A 20,682-nucleotide genomic window follows, 5' to 3' on the forward strand; every position below is an offset into this window, starting at 1 on the left:
GACGGAGGCTGCTAGAAGCGTAGTCTTCGATAGGACTAGCTATCCTCCACTTATTCTGGCATTCTGCAGTTCAGTCCACTGATACTGCCTCTTTACACATATACCCATGCATATGTAGTGTAGATCCTTGCTTGCGAGTACTTTGGATGAGTAGTCACGGTTGCTTTGCTCCCTCTTTTCCCCCTTTTTTTTCCTCTTCTTCGGATGCCGCAACCAGACATTGGAGTTCAGGAGCAAGAGGATCTCGAGGATGGTTCTACATGGAGTTCGGTTTCGAGGAGTAGTTAGGAGGTCCCAGGCAGGAGGCCTCGCCTTTTCGATCATCGCTACTTTTGTGCTAGCCTTCTTAAGGCAAACTTGTTTAACTTATGTCTGTACCCAGATATTGTTGCTTCCGCTGACTCGTTTAGTTCGAGCACTTGTATTCGAGCCCTCGAGGTCCCTGTCTTGTAATATGATGCTTGTATGACTTATTTTACTATTAGAGTTGTGTTGTGATATCTTCCCGTGAGTCTCTGTTCTTGATCGTACACATTTGCGTGCATGATTAATGTACGATTGAATCGGGGGCGTCACATTCCAATTCCCATGAAAGGTGTCGCACAGGAGCTATTGACCCTTTGTTGGAGCAACTGGAGGTCATTGGTGAAGCTGAAAAGAAGCTAGACGCTAAAACTGGCGATGCTTGATGAGTACTCCCTCCGTCCGAGCTTATCCCTCAAATGGATGTATCTAGCACCAAGTTAGTGCTAGATGCATCCATTTTATGGACAAGCTTGGGACAAGTTTTTTCGGACAGAGGTAGTATGTCTGTTGTGATTTGTGATGTGGCGTTTTCGTATATACGTTGATGTCGCAATTGTTGTTGGCAATGCTCATATTTGTAGAAAGTCGAGTGGAAGGTTGGGGCTTGATTCCAGTTCCATCACATTTTGCAGCATGAAGAATATTACTCCCTCGGTCCCATAATATAACATCTTATTACATCAAATATGTGAGAATATTAGATGTAGTAAGATCTTATATTATGGAGTACAACTCACAGATTTGCATGTGTATATGCAACAGATCAATTCTTAGCAATTTTTTAAAATATGCATTGCCTCTTATAACCACTGGTAGACATGCACCGTTTCCCTTTGCGAATATCTCGTGTGCTTCGTTATTTGTACCGAGTACACAGTTGGATGAGTATAAATGATTTGTGCATAGTATGTATGTTTGTACTTCAATTTGTGTGGGGAAATAGTGTGAGAACCCAAGTAAAAAAGGGAGCATAATTAAGAGACCAATTGTGACTACGGGTGCATGTCGCAGTGCTCGTAGAGGATGAGCCCCGTGTGGTGTCATTTAACATATAATTTCTTTTACGGGAAGGCCTTCATGGCTAGCTTTGTTAAGGTCAAATAACGTTATTATCATCCGCTAAATACTTAGCAATAAAACCCGCGCGTGCATCCTTCCACACACGGATTGTTTGCATGACCCCAGTTAGCTCTCTCATGAGCAACGACATTAGATTCTCTATTACATTGCTCAATAGTAACCTTCCCTATATCTTTAAGTAGATCTCTGCAATCCTCCAATATAGGAGCTGCCACCATAGATTGACCTTTGTTTCGCTCTAAAGTTTCCACTACCGTGATATTGTCCATCCTTACCAGGACATTACTGCTTCCTATGCTCTGAACTAGTTTCAGCCCCTCCTATAACGCGGACGCTTCAGCCGAAACTACATCTGCAACATGCTCCAGCCTCGTTGTGGACGCCAAAGTTGCCTCGGTGATCTTTAATTATTGCCCCACATGAAACCGCATACTCCTCTTCACAAAAGGATGCATCAACGTTAAAAATCTGATGTGTTACAAGCGCTGGGCGCCATCTATTCGTTTTTGGAGCCGCACTTGTCTTTCCTTCTGCTCGAATAAAATTTAGCGTCAGTACATGGATAGCTGATGCAGTTCGTACAGCAGTATGGCCCACTTCACCTCAGAGACATGCATCCTGCGTTGCCATAATATGTACCATGAAGCCGTGGCCATTAATTCAGGCATCTCGATTGGTTCTATGAATTGCCGTTGGTTTGAGCTATCAAATAGTAAAAAGTCGAGCACTTCAGCTCCCGATCTGCCAACCAAAGATGCGTCTTCTATCATTTTATGCACATCCCAGTGCAGTCCACACTTTCCTTGCTCAAGCACAACTTAATAGAGCATGCTTTATATCCTCCGCTCCTCCTCTAGGGATCTTGCAACACTTCCAACATGACGATTGGCTAGTACCGAAAGGCAGGGGATTGCATTGTGGAGACATCTCCATATAAGATCTTAATCTTCCTAGGCAGCTTAAGGTTCCATAGCTTTTTCCATACCGGGTGTGGTGAAGAACCACCCTGGCCACCCGTCGTTGCGTTATCTCCTAAATAAGTTCCTCCCAGTGTTTATAATATGTAGATTGGACTGAAAAAAATACCATTCTTTGTTAGTTGCCACACAACAAAGTCCTCATTAACTTGGTTGAATAACAGGGTCTTCAATATGTGTTCAGCGTCTATATGCCAAAAATTATCACGTATCAATTCTTCATATCCCACTCGCCCGAATGTGGATCAATTAACTCAGAAACTCTTGAGAGCATTCGGCTACCTCGAATAGTTACCACTTTCTTTGAAGCACTATTTGGAATCCAGCTATCATTCCAGATGTAATTGTTTTCACCATCGCCCACACTCCAGATACAACCCTTCTTATTAAATTCCCGCCCATATACCTTGCCATACAAAAGATGATACCTTCTTCAACTCACAATTCAGGATATCTCCATCTGCGTAGTATCTGGCTCGCAAAACTCTAGCACATAAGGAGTCAGAGTTGTCAATGAATCTCCAACACTGCTTAGCTAACAGTGCTAAGTTAAAACTATGAATATCACTGAAACCCATCCATCCTTTCTCCTCTGTAACACACATCTTCCACCAAGCAAACCAATGCATACTCTTATGATTTTCCTCGTCACCACACCCCATCAACTAACGTATTCTAATCCACTAGTGTAGTCTGGTTTTTGCACAAAAAGTCCATTACTATGGTGTATGACCATTCTGGTGGACGACACCATAGCCTTACCTTGCTTCCACCCAGAGACCTTGTACCTCCTGCCTTGAGAGAGCAATATTCTGGCTGCAGAACCGTACATTCCACCGGGCCAAAAACTCTGCGGGCAACTTTTGAGCGAAGTTCATAGAAAACTAGTGTTCAACACAAGGTTCCAACCTTTACGCATGATCTTATGCAAATTAATTAATTTTCGGTCAAAGCTTGGTCAGCAAGAGCTATCCACATACTTCTATACATAGTATTTATTTACAAAAGTTAATGCCTTCAATAATTTTAGCATATAATCCATGAAAACATTTAATGCGTTCAAACCTGGATCCTCTATATAAACCCATACCATCAAGGCTCAAAAGTAAGCAAAGTAAACATTGCAACAACACCACCCAGATCCAGATCAGCAAGAAGCTCCAGCATCTCCTCATGGCAATCCTAGGCAAGAGCACTAGCGCTTTGTGCCTCATAGCACTAGTGCTCATGGCCACCATTCTCTCCTCACGTGCCGATTATCAAGACCCGGGCCATGGTTCGTTTTTTCTCATCGATGGTATTATTTCTAATCATCAAAATCCAGTTTTACGTAGTGTAAATTTTGCGGTCATGAGACATGTGGATATTAGTATCACCGCAGCCACTATTTCTAGATCTGTCAAGTTACTTGATACAATTTTGGCAATTAACCTACACTAGTGCATCTGATTCTCAGGATGTGACGGTCCATTTCCCTCGGAAAACTGTACTAAGCTATGTCATAAATATTGTGATAACGGCGTTTGCCTCATAGGAGATGATGGGAAGAATTACTGTTGCTGCGAACCAGTACACCAAGATGGATCCACGAGGACTCAGGAGGTTGTTGAAATGATACAAACATAGTATCATGCAACACCAGAACATGTGGAATAAATATGCTAGATTTTGATGTTGATGTAGTTAAACAAATAATGATATATTTTTGTCAATCTGTTGTTGTGTTTGTCTTTTCTCTTTAGTAGTATATGGGTTAGTCTAGGATGGCCTAGTTATTGCACATCTAAGTGACTCAATCAAAAAAAAAGGGAAAAATAAAAAAAATAAAATACTCTCACAAATCTCCCCGCAAAATTAATTACATAGGACTTAAATATGCAATACTTAGAGCATATCTAGTGGCCCATCGGTGCGGGACCTGTATGTGGCCATGGACCAGCCCTTCTAGCAGCCCGTCTTGAAGACTGTGTGAGAGGTCACCGAGGATCGGGAGAAGTGTGCAGTCATTCGTGCGCGGGGCAAGTCCCCGTCGAGTTCGCCCGCCCTTCGGATGCCGAGGCTGACACCCGCTGGGCAGCCAGGGCCACATGTGGTCACGTCAGAGCTTCCCACGGAGAGGCATCGGTTTTCCGCACCGGTCACCAGTAGTCTCCGCCGTCAGATGACAAGTGATTATTTAGCGTTTTTTGAGAGGCCATCAGTGCCTGTGAAGGGTGAGCCGTCATCACCGCATTGCCGCATGGACCGGACTCCGGCCAACAGTTACTGAAATTCCCCTATTTGACAAGAAATATTTTTATTATTTTTAGTCTATACTCCCTCCGTTCCTTTATTTAAGAGCTACTGTTTTCGGTACGGACCAAGGCACATAATTATAGATAATTTAGGATGAGCAATGCTACACCTACGAAGGGTGTTACGTAAATTTTACGTAATTAGACAGTTGGCAGATTGTGATTGGGATTAGAGGGAAGGGGGGCCCCACCCCCACTGAAAATCAGGGGGGCGAGACGATTAGTGAAGGAAAGTTACGTAACTTCCTTCGTAACCCTTCGTAGGTATAAAATTATTGATTTAGGACAAAATTACTCTTAGCTAATTCGTTGATTAGCAAAAAGTAAATCATTTAGGCTACGAAGGAAGAGATACACGCAATCCAGAGAGATATGTTGTTTTATTTATTTTTCTCTACAAGGAGAGATACATGCAATCGGGAAGAGATACTTTCCTTTTTCTGGAGGGTTAGAAATAGAATTATGTGGAATTGAAAGAAATACACCTTACATTATGAAATTTTATGAAAAAACAATTACACATTATATAAAGTAATGGAGGAGTATTACATACCGTGTAATGAGTTCTGATCGAAATAACTTCTGTGGGCGAATGAATTAATGTTGCGTTTTGCAGTTCCCAATTTGATAGTGTCATGTGTTTCTTAGTTGGGTCGGATGAATTTGTATTCCCCATCTGATAAAGTTTGTTTCCATTGGCCCCATTTGCATATGGTTCACGAGCCTGTGTAAAAAAAATACTCCCTCCGTTTCCTTAATATAAGGTGTATTTTTTTGTGCACGGAGACCAAGGCACAGAATTGAGGAGCATTTTGGACAAAAATACCCTTAACAATTAGGTAGTTGGCAGCTTAACTAGCGACAACTAAATAACCAATAGTCTAATAAAATGGAACTAAATCTCGCTACACCTGAATAAAATCAATCGGTGGGATAGGAGTGAGGGAGAAATGTGAGTGCACGCAATTAGGGCGAGAGATTATTTTTTACTACCTTTCTATTGGGACCACGTAGTACTTTTATCTAAGGCAGGTGCATGCATGAAAAACTGAAAAGAAAACAGAAATACACCTTACATTGTGAAAGTTTTCGGGAAAACTAATACACCTTATATAAAGGAACGGGGGAATTATTTGTTAAACAACACTAGATGACCCGTTGCGCCCATGGCGCAAAAAGCAAGAGCGAGCCAATTATTCAAACCATGTATATGTGACTGATACTTAATAGATACTTGGTGCTATGATAGACTCACTTACCACTTACCACTTACGAAGCCTTTTATCCTAAACAAGTTGGGGTAGGCTAGATATGCAACCCCTTCATGAGGACTTCCCAGGAGGTCACCCATCCTAGTACTACTCTCGCCCAAATGAGTTTCATACCCAAAAGACTAGCTAGTTTTTACGTTGGCTCGCCAAGCCTATCACAACCCTTAGATATGAGACCCTTTCACGAGGACTTCCCAGGAGGTCACCCATCCTAATACTACTCTCGCTCAAATGGGTTTCATACCTATGGGACTGGCTAGTTTTTACGTTGGCTCGCCAAGCCTATCACAACCCTCCTCCTTTACCCGGGCTTGGGACCGGCTATGCCTAGAAGACATAGGCGGAGTTGGTGCTATGATAGACTAAAAGGAAGAAATGAGATCACCTGATAAGTTGATATTTAGATACGGTTGATCCATATAAGAGAGGCATAAGATCAGTTTACGAAGCTTATTTACATTATTTTTATAAGCAAGGCACATAGGTAGAGATGCATCATATAGACACCTTTGAATATGCTATATATGATTGGTAGTATTATGACAAATATGTAGCAGTACCAATTCAACGGAGGGAATACAAAAATATTAGGAAGTGCTTGACTACATTTAGAATACATGACCACAAAAGGATGTGTAGCACATATATAGATGATTACGAAAGGGTTGAGTCATAACGTGTTTTCTTGGCAGGTAGGTTAGATGCAGCAAAGGTAATTAGAAAGTGGCTTTCATTCTTTCCAGGTGCTTTTCTACTTACTAGAAACAAAAAGGTTGGAAATATTGATTGATTACACATGCAAGCAGTGAGCTAGCGTGGACGTGGACGGGTATTCTCCTTAGCCACAGCTGCAGTGGCCACAAAGTGGGGACTTCATGAGGGCAAATGTTCTCTTTAAAACTCGGTACCAAAGCTCTAATGCAGAGTGCTTTGCACCCTTGTTAGGACCATCTGAGGTGGTGGATCTGCAAGAGAATCAACAATATGACAGGAAATGCTATCAATTGCGAGCTCAACATATATGGCTTAATTTGCTCACGGTCTAATAGAATAAGAAAATAAAATCTTAGGTAATAACCACCTGGTATACAAAACAAAGGACATTTAAATCCTGAAACCTGATCTAATGCAATACATGTACTTCATATATCCTGGAAATATAAACAGAAAAAGAACACGACTAAGTAATATACACCGTGCACGTTCAGATATTCATGTTTAAAGGAAGTGCAATGCATACTGTGGAAAGGGGGGTCGTTTGTCCAGATGACAAAAATCTGTGACATGCGGCACAGAGTTTTTATATTTCCAAGCCAAAGTATCTTACAAAAAACATTGGATACAATGCCCATGAAGAACTAAGCATCTATAATGGAATGGGGCGAGAGATGGACCCTTAAACACCTCAGTGCCCACAGTTATCCCTGAATGACATGCATTCATTCTTCATCCTAGAAGCACCGATGCTGCACCAAGTTGCCAAACATCAATGATAAATCAAATATATATTTATAAAAAAGACTATATATGTTGATCCGGCAAAATAATTAAATGGGTGGTCATTATTAATTAGGAATGCTTCCTGGGCCTGCTAATGAATGGAAAGCTATAGTACATAAGAGTGTAAATGCTACAAAAGATTCTTTCTTTGGGAACAACAAATGTCCACAAATGGTATGCTTTTTTCCTTCAACCTGCTTATGTTCTGGTGTTCACGACAAGCAATGGGCCTGCATTTTCACCACTAGTGTGGTCACATCTTGTATCAGCTATAGAGAAAAATTACTGCATGGTTAGGCTCATGATTGCCAAGAACAATTACTACCTTGCTAGTGTGGCTATCTACCTGCAACGGACCGGAGAATATTCTTGTTGTTTCTGTTTATCCAGGAACTTCAGGTATTGCATTTGTGATAGTTAGATATTAATAACCACATAAGAATAAAACACAAAAATAATATCTTGGCTGTCAGAAGAACAACCAAGAGGGCAATGGCATGCTGATTTTGATTCTTTATTAGGTGATTCAAGAGATTCCTAAAGAATGAATACCAAACAGTTAGAAAACAATAAAACATATAAGATGAGTATAAAAGAACAAACAAAAGGTACCTCTTGTGGCAGTGTCTTGGCATGCCATCGATTGGTGAAGGTGGCACTGGAGTCCAAACAATTCCATCTCTCTGCATGATTGCAATATATCCTTTCAGCTGAACTGAGCATGTTTCAGAAGCCCAGGATATCTGGAAAATAAACTGAAGAACACAGGCAGAATGGATATTAAAGCGCAGACAGATAAACCTACAGTAGCACATCTAGAAGACGTTGCAATTAATAAAGAAACCCGAACATCCATCTTCTGTGTCAGACCAAGGTATCATAATGAGCAGGAAAACGATTTTAGTTGCACTCAAAAAAAAAATTATTTGGTGGAAGAACTTCGTACGGTGAGTATTGTTCCGTTCTTTTACGGTGATTGGGGAGTTACGATTCGTAATTTCATGTAACTCCACCTCTGATTATTTCTGGCCATTAGATCTGGGAAAATCATTTTTAAGTTTTTTTTTCTAAAAGGGTATAATAGTACTTGATTCGCTCGTCCGTTCCCGTTCCTCAGGGCACGTCCCCACGCACGAATGAATCAGTTTACTCTTGCATAGCCGCCGCCGCCACCGCCACACATCCCACTCATAGACGGGTAGCTCAGTGCGACGTTTGGATCATACCCACGCGGCGATCCCGATACAGGGGCGAGAAGAGGCAGTCCGCGACCTTGTTGTCGCTCCTACCGGCCGGCCGGTAGTACTGCAGGCCCTACGTCGCGGCCCATCTAATCCGTGTGCCGGCCGGCCCTATACGCCATCATCGGGAGCTTCGTCGGCAAGGCGCGGAATTGCTCCGGACTCTTCCCTGACCCCTGAGGCCAGACTGCCATCCAGATTCGTCTCTCCCACAGCCCCTTTTCTTTACCTCATCTTCGGTTCTTGATTGATCTATGTTGACTTCAAATCTGAGTAATGGAGGACTGGAAAACACCACAATTTGTTATTTTTTTCAGGAATTAATCAGTCCCCAGTTCAGTTCCTGCTCTGCATTTTCTTGTTTTGGGATTCAGTATAAATCCTTGCTCACAAGGATTGCTTGCACGTCTAATTAATTGAACTGCTGCTGTCCACCATACGTCGGATACCCTACTGCTTCAGCCAGTGCTGCCGGCGACCTTCCCGCCCACTAAAGGTAGGTGCATACATGTTGTGTAGGAGATGATGGCACTAAACTTTTAGCTACAAGGGGTTTCGTGGTAGGAAACTATTGCGCTTGTGGTCCTATTATCAAGTAATCCCAGGCGAACAGTATTTTATTCTCTGTAACTAAGCATGTTTTCGTGGTAGGATGATGGAAACAGTCCCGATTGTGTGGGCATATGCATATGATTCGTGTACATATACATAACAGTCTGAACTGGCCTTGCCATCGATCTAATCTAAAAATTTTGTATCATGCGCTGTTAGGTACTCCTATTTTTGTGGTAGTATTATTTTCTGCAAGTATTTCATTCTCTGTAACTAAGCATGTTTTACATGCTTCCAGTCATTTGCTAGTTTGTGGTACAATTGTGTATTTGCTGATGGAAGTTCAAAGGGAGAAAATTTTGTTAAATAGACAATGACTCAAACATGCCCTTTTCGAAGTGTGGCTATTTAGTTTGTTAGGTCTCAGGTTAAAATGTTCAATATCTCAGCTTACAATGAATTCTGCTAGTGATTACAGTTTACTTACCATGAAGCCTGATCAATGCATCTATATCCTTCATATCATAAATTATGTAATCATGCTTTCTACAAATTGTGTAGTGCTCAAAGATAATAAGACTGGACCATGAAAGTGGGTAGAGAGCAAATGAAATCTTGTCATCACAATGTTATACTTCAGTATGACCGTCCTTTAATGCTGTTTGCTATTCTTAGGGAATGGGGATCTATCTTTTGTTCAAAATATCCACTCCTATTGATTTTTATTGAGTGGAACTTAATAGAATTGTACGTCAGGGATTTATAAGGTTGCGACTGTCTTTTTATTCTAGCAAAGTTGTTGCCTCATTTATTTAGGAAAATGTTACTAATACTTTTGACCAAAAGAAGTAGGACTAATGTTTGCTCACATGGTCTGTGATTGTGGGTTGCGGTGCAGGGAGTTGTTTCAACGACGGCATTTTGAGGTCATGTACATATAAAGATGGGAAATACTGTTGGTGAGGTGGAACTGATCTGAATGGGATGTGTTTGGGATCATACCAGGTTTCCCTGCTGCTATCTCTGCAGAGACGGCCGAGCGAGACCGCAGTTTCTTGTTCTTGCAGATGCATTCTTGGATCATTTCCTCTGACTATAGTGAATGCCTAATCTTACGGTAATATGAGCAGCATTGTTTTGATGAACTAGGCTGTGCGGTTTTCCATCCCTGTAGCTTGATTGCATTCTTCAAATGTGGCAAAGTAACGAGTTGAATTTTTTTTATTTGTGGGTTTGTGTCTGTGTATTGGGGGCTGTATTGCTTGCCTTGCGATTTACAGAAATTTAGACGGATGCATGACCGTGTTGGGCGTTGTATTGCTGGGGCTCATGAAGATTGATAAAGCTGGGGCTGCTAGATTGCATGCCTATTCTTGTCATTGCCTCGTTACATATTTTGCTGGTGCATAATACATTTAAATCATAATTGCGATATACGAAGAATAGTGTTTGGTGGGTAAGTACAGTTCTGTCATAGATTCGATCCCTGTTCTTCGAAAGAAAAACATTCCAAAAAATTGGTCAACTTGTCTCAAAACGAGGACCACAAGGTAGAAGTGCAGATTGTTGCCAGTGTGATATAAGGTGATTTCTATTAGTGAGCTATCTACACGTCTACTTAGGCAACCATCTTGCATTCATGGACAGAATATAGTGTAAGGACAAGTTTGTCCAGGCAACACCATTTTCACATGGAAGTTTAAAGAGAGAAACACAAGCAAAGTAGTTCACTTCAAAAGAATGAAGAACTCGACAAATAATGTAAATTCATCCCAAGATACGAAAGATAGATAAAAATTCCAACCTCTTGGAGAACAAAATCGTAAAGTAAATGTCACTAAGGATGCCCTTTGTCCCAACACGAGTGAAAACACACAGAAGACAATCACAGAGCCTACTATTTTAGCCTATCGGGCCCACAAGTACCGATCTTGCTCGTTCGGGATAACTAATCTTAGTTGTCTGGGTCCACTGTACCGATCTTGGTCGTTCGAGCCCATAAGTATTGATCTTAGTTGTCCGGACCCACAAGTACCGGTCTTACTCGTTCGGACTCGCTATTATCTTAGTTGTTCGGGCCCACAAGTACCGATCTTAGTCGTTCGGGCCCTCAATTATCGATCTTAGTCAGCTGGACCCACAAGTACCAGCCTTACTCATTTGGGCTCACTAGTATTTATCTGTCATTTAGGCCCACACGTACTGATCTTAGTTTTCTGGGTCAACAAATATCGATCTGAGTCATTCTGGCCCTCAAGTATAGTGGCCTTAGTCCTCTAGACCCACAAGTACCAATGTTAGTTGCCCAGACGACCCGTACTGGTAGTATTGTGTCAAGACACATTGCAATGCTAGTAGAGGGACCAGACGATCCGCCCTGCTAGTTGTGTCGAGACTACTTGTTAAGGTAGTTGTGGGTCTGAATGGTTGGTAATGCTAGTTGTCGGTCTAGACAACCCATACTAGTAGTTCTGGGTTCGACGACCCATAGTGCTAGTAGTGGGATCGGACGACCAATAGTGCTAGTTGTGGGACCGAACGACCCATGGTTGGTGCATGTGGACCCAGACAAGCCATACTTGAAGTTCTAAGTTTGGACGACCCATAGTGGTGATTGTATACCCGGACGACCCATACTTACAGTTCTGGATTCAAACGACCCATATCTAGTAGTGGGATCGAACGACCCATACTGCTAGTTGTGTGCCCACAAGTACCACTATGGGTCGGGCCACCAATACCACATCGTGCCCCTTTACGTCACTCAGACTGCCAATGACATTGCTAGTCACGCTGGGTCGTCCAGGCCAACAAATACCACTATGAATCACTCTGGTTCATAAGGCCCACACATACCACTACGGATCACGGTGAATCGTCCGATGTCAAAAGTACCGCTGTCTGAGTCATCCTAGCTCACAAGTAGACTTGTCTTCAGGTGTTTAACGTTCACTAGTTCAGGCTCCTCGGAGCATGCCTTGCCCACTTCATGTATGAAACTATGTTCTCATGTATGTTGATAGTATTAGTCTGAACAAACGCCACTTCAATCCGATCTCATGTATGTTGATAGCATTAGTCTGAACAAACGCCACTTCAATTCGAGCATCAGCGTAGAGATTTGATCCCTGTAAACATGCCATAATGCAATTTCTTTCACTCGATAAACATAATTGGTTCCTAGATTTCTGTCCGGACTCTGAAATTTATTGTACATGACATATGTTCGCAAGAAATGAAAGTAAACTGCATGAAATGGATTGACCATAATATGACATTGTCCATGACATACAATATGAACTGTGAAACTCCCTTCAGTGACATTATAATGTACATTATTTACGCCCCGCAAGTTGCCACTGGATCAAAAGCGTTCTCCAAGTATTTGAAACAAGAAGTTTGCCCTATATGCAAACTAGGAACTGATGGATAGTTATAAAAAAATATGGACTGGAGATTGAAGAATTGATGGAAGAAGCAGCTGTTGGTTCCTGCTTGCATGTGATTTACTCCTCCTTGAAAAACAGAGCATGGTCAGTAAAGCAATTTGAAAAAAAAGGATAGTTTTGTTTCAAGGAGATTAACAACATGCACCCACCTTTTTTTGCTGCTAGCACATTTGGAAGATTGCAACAACGTGGCCTTGAAAGTTGCTGACGACGTTGCTCCCCCCCCCCCCCCCCCCTACATTGTGACTTTACTAAGATGATGCCAATCTTTGAAACTCTCCTTTTTTGCCAACCTATTTTAATGTAAAGACAAATCAAATAAGCCTTGTAAATTCAAGGGGATGAAGTACATTGATTAGGATACATCAGTTATCGTTGAGCAAAGATGTCTACAAAATTATGGATACTAAGAAAAAGACATTCATTGAAATTGGCATCTGGGACTATAAGTGAAAGACATTTAATACTTCGGTGGAACTCGACATGTGGCTATGATACAATTTTTTTGGGGGGAGGTTGTGGCTATGAAACATTATTGGAAATAATGTATGGGGTTATGACATAAAAAAAGCGTTCACTTCCACTAGTTTTTTGACCCAAACATGTAGGAATTTCTTCCCCAGAGCATTTTTCTAGCTTTTTTAGAACGGGAAAGCTAATTTCCTGCCGTCCGTAATTCTGCAAGAGATACGCACGCTTCGAACATCATTGGATCACGATCGGACGCTCCTGCTCGTCTGCCACTCTGCCTTTCCTTTCCGGTTTATTTCTCGCAAAAAAGAGCAGCCCCGTGGGAGTCGAAGCAGCAACCTGAAGGTCGTATCATAGTGCTAGCAGCCACCAGGCCACAGCATGTGTTCCGATTTGGTTGGCACAAGTTGTCATGAAATCACCATCGGAAGTACTCTGCTCTGTTCATGTACGATTTAACTATGACACTGACTTTGAACGGTGCTGAACCAAAAAACGAAAAAAAACATTTTTGGCGTACCTTTTTGCTCCGTCCCAAGTATGACTAGAACGCGATTGACCGTGATTCATTTTTCATTTTTCTCTCATAACAGCCAGCGGTGAAGATGCATGTTTAACTCAACACCGTATGTATTTTTGGACAGGAACCATGGTATGTATAGCATCACCCGGGAGGGAATCTAACAGTGATTTTATCTCTCGTACACAGAATCAGTTGAAAAAGTGTCCCATGTATATCAGTTACCATTCCATTTTCAGGCACGCACGAGATTCAAGCCAGGCAACACATTTCATGAAGCCAATGTAACGACGAGTCAAGCCAGACAACATGTTTCATGCGGGCCAATGTAACGATTTTTATGCACCATGCATGTTGTTTGTCTAGTAGATAGGACAATCTATTAGTCTGGGTGTTACAGTCTACTAGTACAATATTTGGTACATCTCTAAACTAGCGTATTTTGTATATCAAGTGAACCGTATTAAGTGCCCCACCAAAAATTTAGAGAGGCCAAATTTGTTTCAAAACATTGTGGTAACTTTATTCGGTGAAAATAATTTGTTCAAACATACCCCATAACTCCTATGTAAATAGCATGTTATTTTGTGTACTGTAAACCTGATAATTAATTTATGGAGAAACCCCGGTAAGTTCAATGCAAATAGCATGGTAGTTAACGTATCGAAGACGTGATAACTTAGGTGTAAACACCGCGGTAATTTTTTGATCTAAGAAAAAACTTGTTTAAAACGTACTTCCGGTACTTCTATGTAAACAATATGGTAATTTACATACTGCAGACCTGATAACTTATGTACAAACATCACGATAATTTTGACCCGGGAGAAATCCCGGTAACTTCTTTGTAAATAGCATGATAGTTAACGTATCGTAGGTGTGATAACGTAGGTGCAAACACGCAGCAATTTTGATCCAAGAAAAAAGTTGTTGAAAACATACTATCGGTAACTTCTACGTAAATAACATGGTAATTTACGCACCACAGACCTGATAACTTATGTACACACATCACGATAAATTTGACCCGGGAGAAAAAAAGTTGTTGGTAGTTTACGTACCGCACACCTGATAACTTAGGTGCAAACACCGCGGTAATCTTTTATCCAGGAATTAAGTTGTTGAAAACATACATCCGGTAACTTCTGTGTAAACATCATGATAATTTACGTATCCTGGTAACTTTGGCAACGGTGGTGAGGGGTGGGGGAGAGTTGTTGGTGGAATATACTCTCCCCCGGTAACGTTTGTCTGAATAGCATGATAACTCAAACATCAGAAACCTGATAACTTAGGTACAAATGCCGCAGTAACTTTAGACCCGAATAAAAAGTTGTTTAAACATACCCCGGTTACTTGTATGTAAATATCACGGTAATATATGCATCGCAGACCTAATAATTTAGGTGCAAATACCATGCTAACTTTGACCCGGAGAAAAGAAGTCGCTGAAAACACACCCCCAGTCACTTTTGCATGAATATCATGTTCATATACGTATAACACAACTGATAACGTACTATAACCTTTGATCAAAAAAGTGATCAAAACATGCCAACAAGAGATCTAATTTTAAATTTCTCTTCGCGACAGTTTTTTTATGTGAAAGCGTGTTTTCAATCATAAACGGCAGTTTGAGCTATAAACCATTTTACAGTTTTGAAATAGTGAGAATCTACAATGACATCAGCTTTCCTTCTTGTGCTCTAGTGCATTTGCATGTGAAGAGAATGTTGGAGGAACCAATTTTATGCCCCGGTAATATATATGTAAACAGGATGGTAACAGACGTAGCACACAAATGATAACTTATTTAGCCTAGGTCTGGTAACTTTTGACCCGGAAAAAGTCGTCAAAACATACAACATGGGATCTAGTTTCGAAGGTCTCGTCGAGACGAATCTTTTATGTGCAAAATATTTTTTAATCGGACCAATAGTTTGAGCCACAAAACATTTTGAAGTTTCATTTTTAATAGAATTTTTGCTAATATCATCTTTTCGTCTTATCTTGCATGGATGCATTGTTAATTTGATTCAGTACGTGCGCTTCATGCAGAAAAAATGAGATGAGTGTTGCATGCATGTGAGGTAGGCATCTGCTGCATGCGGGTAATCGTTCGGATCTGTTCGCTAAATTCCAACTAGTTAGAAGTTAGCACAATCCTTTTTAGAAATGTAGTTTTGTACAAGAAAAGAAAAAGCTAGGCCTACAAAGTACAAAAACAATAAGAAAGTACAAAATCAACTGAGGCCTGCTAGTGCTTGCTATCTGAAAGATTCAGCCCAATCTGAGAGTGTAGCATATGATTTTATTTTGGCTCTGTGGACCAACCATTGAAGCTCCTCTTTGAATCTGCTTCTGCAGGCATATAGACTGGGAGCGATATCTCTGAAAATGAACTCACTGCAAGTGTTCCATATGGCCCAAGAAATCGAAATGATTTTGTCCATGGCAAATGAAATATGAAGCATGGTGTTCAAGTTACTAAGCCGATCCTGAATCCCTTCTGACAGAGGAGACCAATTAGGGAAACATATTTCCAGCAAATTTGTGCAAAATCACAGTGAAAAAATAGACAATCTCTAGTTTCTAGGACATACTGATCACACATTGACACATCTGTAGTCCTGAATGAAGAAGTTGATCCTTCGAAGGAGCTCTGTGGTGTTCAGCATGTTGTTAATCAACAACCAGAAAAATATTTTATGTTTCGGTTGAGTGCAGGCTTTCCAAAGCCAGGCAATAACAGGAATGGTTGTAGTCTCCCGAATGAGAATTTTATAGGCCTTGACAAATGTGAAAGTCATGGCAGCAGATGGGTATTGCCAACTGTCAGCTTGATCAAATACGAATCGTGTTCTACTAGTACTTGGTTTTACAAATAACACCAAACATAGGATTCAGAGTTTCAGGGGAACAATACGAATCATGTTCTGCAATAGCTACATGAGGTGTGGTCACTGCTCAACTACTAACTGAATCTTTATTTCAAAGGTGGTGAAAGGAGCAGTTGGTCGACGCTGAAGGACGCAGGGAGGAAGGGTAGGAAGAGATGAGAGTTGGAGCGACCTTGCTCCGTTGTCGCCGCAGGGAGGAAGGGTAGGAAGAGATGAGAGTTGGGGCGAGGTACCTTGCTCCGTCGGTCGACCACTACGCCAAGCCCAGCCAGGGGTTCGCCTCCAGGAACTCGCGCCGGCGTCCGCAGGGCCGTGGGGGAGTGGCCACTACGACGGGTCAATAGCTCCTGTGCGACACATTTCACGTGAATTGGAAGGAGTGTGACGTGGTTGACGAAAATAGTTGTAATGCAACGCTTCAGAAGCCCAAATAGCCAAGGCCCACTCGGGCGATTACAATGGTCGTCAACGGGAATGAGATTATGTTTAAGACATGTGGGTCCCACTTGACGGAGCATCTAGTTACGGCCCCACTTGGAAGTGCATCAGGTGAGATGTGGCTCCATGCCTGTCTGAATCAGGTGAGCAGTGACTCATTGCTCCCTCTTCGTTCTCGACGGTGAGCCGGCGACGACGCTGGAGCTTTTTTTCTTGATGACAGCAGCGGCGGAGCTGTCGTTTTCAGCGACGACGGCGGCTGTGGTGAGTAAATCCTGAACCCTTGTCCTGTTTCCCTCCTTGTCGTGTTAGATCTAACCGCATCGCCTCTGTTTCCTCTGTTTTTGGTCGATTTGATCCAGATTTGGGTGCGGGGGAGGGGGCCTGACTGCGATGGAGCCGCCAGAGACAACAACATCGACTAGGTATGTGCATCCTTTCCAACCTATGCGAATTGTGTGTCGTCTGCTTCCGCTAGATCACACTGCCTACCATTGACAAACAGGGGTAGGACATTCGAATTCACTGTCGAAGTCTTTCCTTCTAAGGCGAAGCTAGGTGATGGTAGCGTGCGAGAGATAGAGAGAGATACAATTGTGAAATGGGAGGTTGAATGTGCAGAGATTGATCCTCAGGAAATACAGAGCACGAAAGAGAGGGTCATGAGAAATATCGTGGAGAAAATTGGGGAGAGCATTTTTTGGGGTCCAGAGCAGGAGGTAGCATTGCTACGGTTTGATAATTGGAAGGGTGAGTATGTGAGAATTGAGAATGGTGAAGAGATGGTTGATGAAATCGATCGTCAAGCCGGCTGGGCAAGCAAACAGACTACCTTTCATGCAGAGCTCATTGATCTGAAATCAGATTCTATGGTTGGATATGTGCCCTCAAAGTTGGCTTCACAAATGGTAGATGATGATTGGGCTTCACAGAGATATATAACGACCATGTTTACGGGTGAAGTGACAATAATAGGGGGTTGATCAAGATGTGGAAGAGGGTTGTGATGGTGCTGCAAGGGTTGTTTGTGTTGATTGGAATTCAGTACAATTAGAAGACACTACTGATTTGGTCATTGCACCAATGGCTGACACTGAGATGGACTAAAATTTTGGCATTCCAGTAGATCCAGTAGATGATCAAGATGAGGAAGAGAGGGATGAATCTAGTTTGCCTAATGATGCTAACAGAGATGCTTGTGAAGATGTGGATGGACAACTGATGAAAGATGTTGCAGATGATGTAGATGATGCACATGATGATGAGCTTGTAAGTGTGTATGACAAAGAAAATCCTGTTATTGAAGTAGGCAAGTTGTTCCCAAGCATGAAGGAGTTTAGGATGTGTTTCAAGACTTATGCAGTCAAATATGAGTTTGATGCCAAGACTATGTGGACTGACAGAAAGAAATTTTATGCAAGGTGCAGACGTATCGATGGAAGCGTCAGGCCTTGCAAGTGGTACATATCTGCTAGAATTCAACCTGATGGAAGTACCATTACGGTTAATCAAATCCCAAATCCACATACTTGTATTACAAGTTCATAGAGAGTATCAACCATGACATCACAGCTTTGGATTACAGAAAAGATCACTCCAATTTTAGCCAAGAAACCAAACACTATAGCAAAGAAACTTAAAGTGGAGTGAAAAATCACAAAACTGGGCCTTTGGCCAAAGTTCAGCACAAAATGGCCCTCTTTCGAAAATATTTCACAAAATGGCCCTATACGCATGACGCCCGCACCCGGGGCGCCATGCTAGATATCATAACGCCTCGGTCAAGGGCGCCATACTGGTCAGCACCGACTTGCCACGTTGGCAGTGCATGCCACCATGGCTCCCCAGGCCAGGGCGTCGTGCTGATGGTCATGACGCCCCTGCTCAGGGCGCCATGCCCCTTGCATGAACAAAACAGAGTCTCCCTTGTTTTCCCCTCCACATACCCTCACTTTCCCCCTTCTCCACCCCGGCCGCCCCACTCAAGCCCCTACCTAATGCCCACAAAATTTCATGGATCGGAGCTCCAAATCGGTGATTTATCCTTCCCTTCGACCCCTCAAGGTATTCTCCATCATTCCTCCTCTTTCTGTTGGTTGAAATCTCCACATTGTGCGGATTTGGGGAAACCCTAGGTCATCCAATTTTGCTATTTTTGTTGATGCATTTTGTTGTTTATGATTCTAGATGGCGAGGATCGTCAATGTCCATCATTTGGACTTTGTCTCCTTTGAGAAGGGAGATGCGGAGTATGGTGACCCGAAGAAGAAGCCCGGTAGTGATGGTGTTTCCCACAAGTCCTAGCCTTGTGGAGGTTTTGGTTGAGCTTCGAAGAAGGTTGAATTGGATGGAAGAAAGCGATGGAGTAGACTTAATCGGAAGGTATAATGTTGGGTATGGGCAACATATTCATTGTAAGATAATGCCTCTTGACTCCGAGTTTCATTGGGAAGCATACAAAGAGAGTGTTTTGGCCTCACAAGATAAATCATTTGAGTTATTTGCCACAAAGGTTGTTCGTGCTCAGTTGCACATTGATTTGAATCGGTGTGCATCTTCATATGATGTTAGAAGCCCGGTTCGAGATTCAACACATGTCACTCTGGATGTGCATGACACAACAATGAGCCAACCTCCAATGACCCAATGTTTGAGCCCCGGCGGGAATGACCAAGTTGATAATGAAGACTTGCACATGGATGGTGGTGAGTTTGAGGGTGATGAATCGGAGGCTTATCTTCATAACCATTATGTTGGTGATGTTGAGTCAAATTGGTTCCATTGGCGTTTTCTTTGGTGTCGGCGGAGAACAATGACAACTGGAGTGGTTTCTTAGTCTAGTGAGGACCAAGGTAATTGGACCTGAAAGAGAGGTTTGCATCATCTCGGACCGCCACCCAGGGATACTCAATGCAGTGGAGATTGACATTCCAGGACATCCTCGCGTGCACCATAGGTGGTGCATGAGGCATTTTGTTTCCAACTTTTACCGAGCATGTGTAGACAAGGAATTGTCTGACCTTCTTCATGATTGTTGTCTCGCATTCACCACTAGACATTTTGAGAAATTGTGGGACAAAGTGTATGCCAAAGCAAACAATGGTGGCAAAGATTTCCTAAATAGGAATCTTGCCGATAAAGGAAAGTGGGCACGGGCTTTTGACAACGATGGAGTGAGGTACGGTGACATGAAAAGCAACATGGCTGAATGTTTCAACATGGTGCTAAAGGGTGTCCGTGCATTGTCGGTGACAGCAATAGTAGAGTATACATTCCAGAAGTTGAATGTCTATTTTCAAAAGTATAGTGAAGAAACATCCAACCTGATGTCCGGGAAAAACAAGGCCAAAAAGATGTACAAGTATCCACCAAAGATCGACGATTGGATGGAATACCAAGCAAGGAAGGCAGATTCACACAAAATCCGGTCCTTTGATAACATAGAATTGATTTACCAAGTTGATGAGCACGATGGAATGTCGCGTGATGGCGTGCCATATGGAGGTGGATCCTTCAAGGTTTATCTTAAGATGGGCGCGTGTTCATGCGAGAGTCCTACATTGTATCATCTCCCGTGCTCTCACTTGCTGGCTGCATCTCGCACTAGAAATGTGAGTGTCAACATGACCAACAATGTAAGATTGGAGGAGTATTCGATCAATGCGGTCAAAAATACATGGGCT

This window comes from Triticum aestivum, chromosome 5B (assembly GCF_018294505.1).
Source record: "Triticum aestivum cultivar Chinese Spring chromosome 5B, IWGSC CS RefSeq v2.1, whole genome shotgun sequence".
NCBI classification, from domain to species: domain Eukaryota; kingdom Viridiplantae; phylum Streptophyta; class Magnoliopsida; order Poales; family Poaceae; genus Triticum; species Triticum aestivum.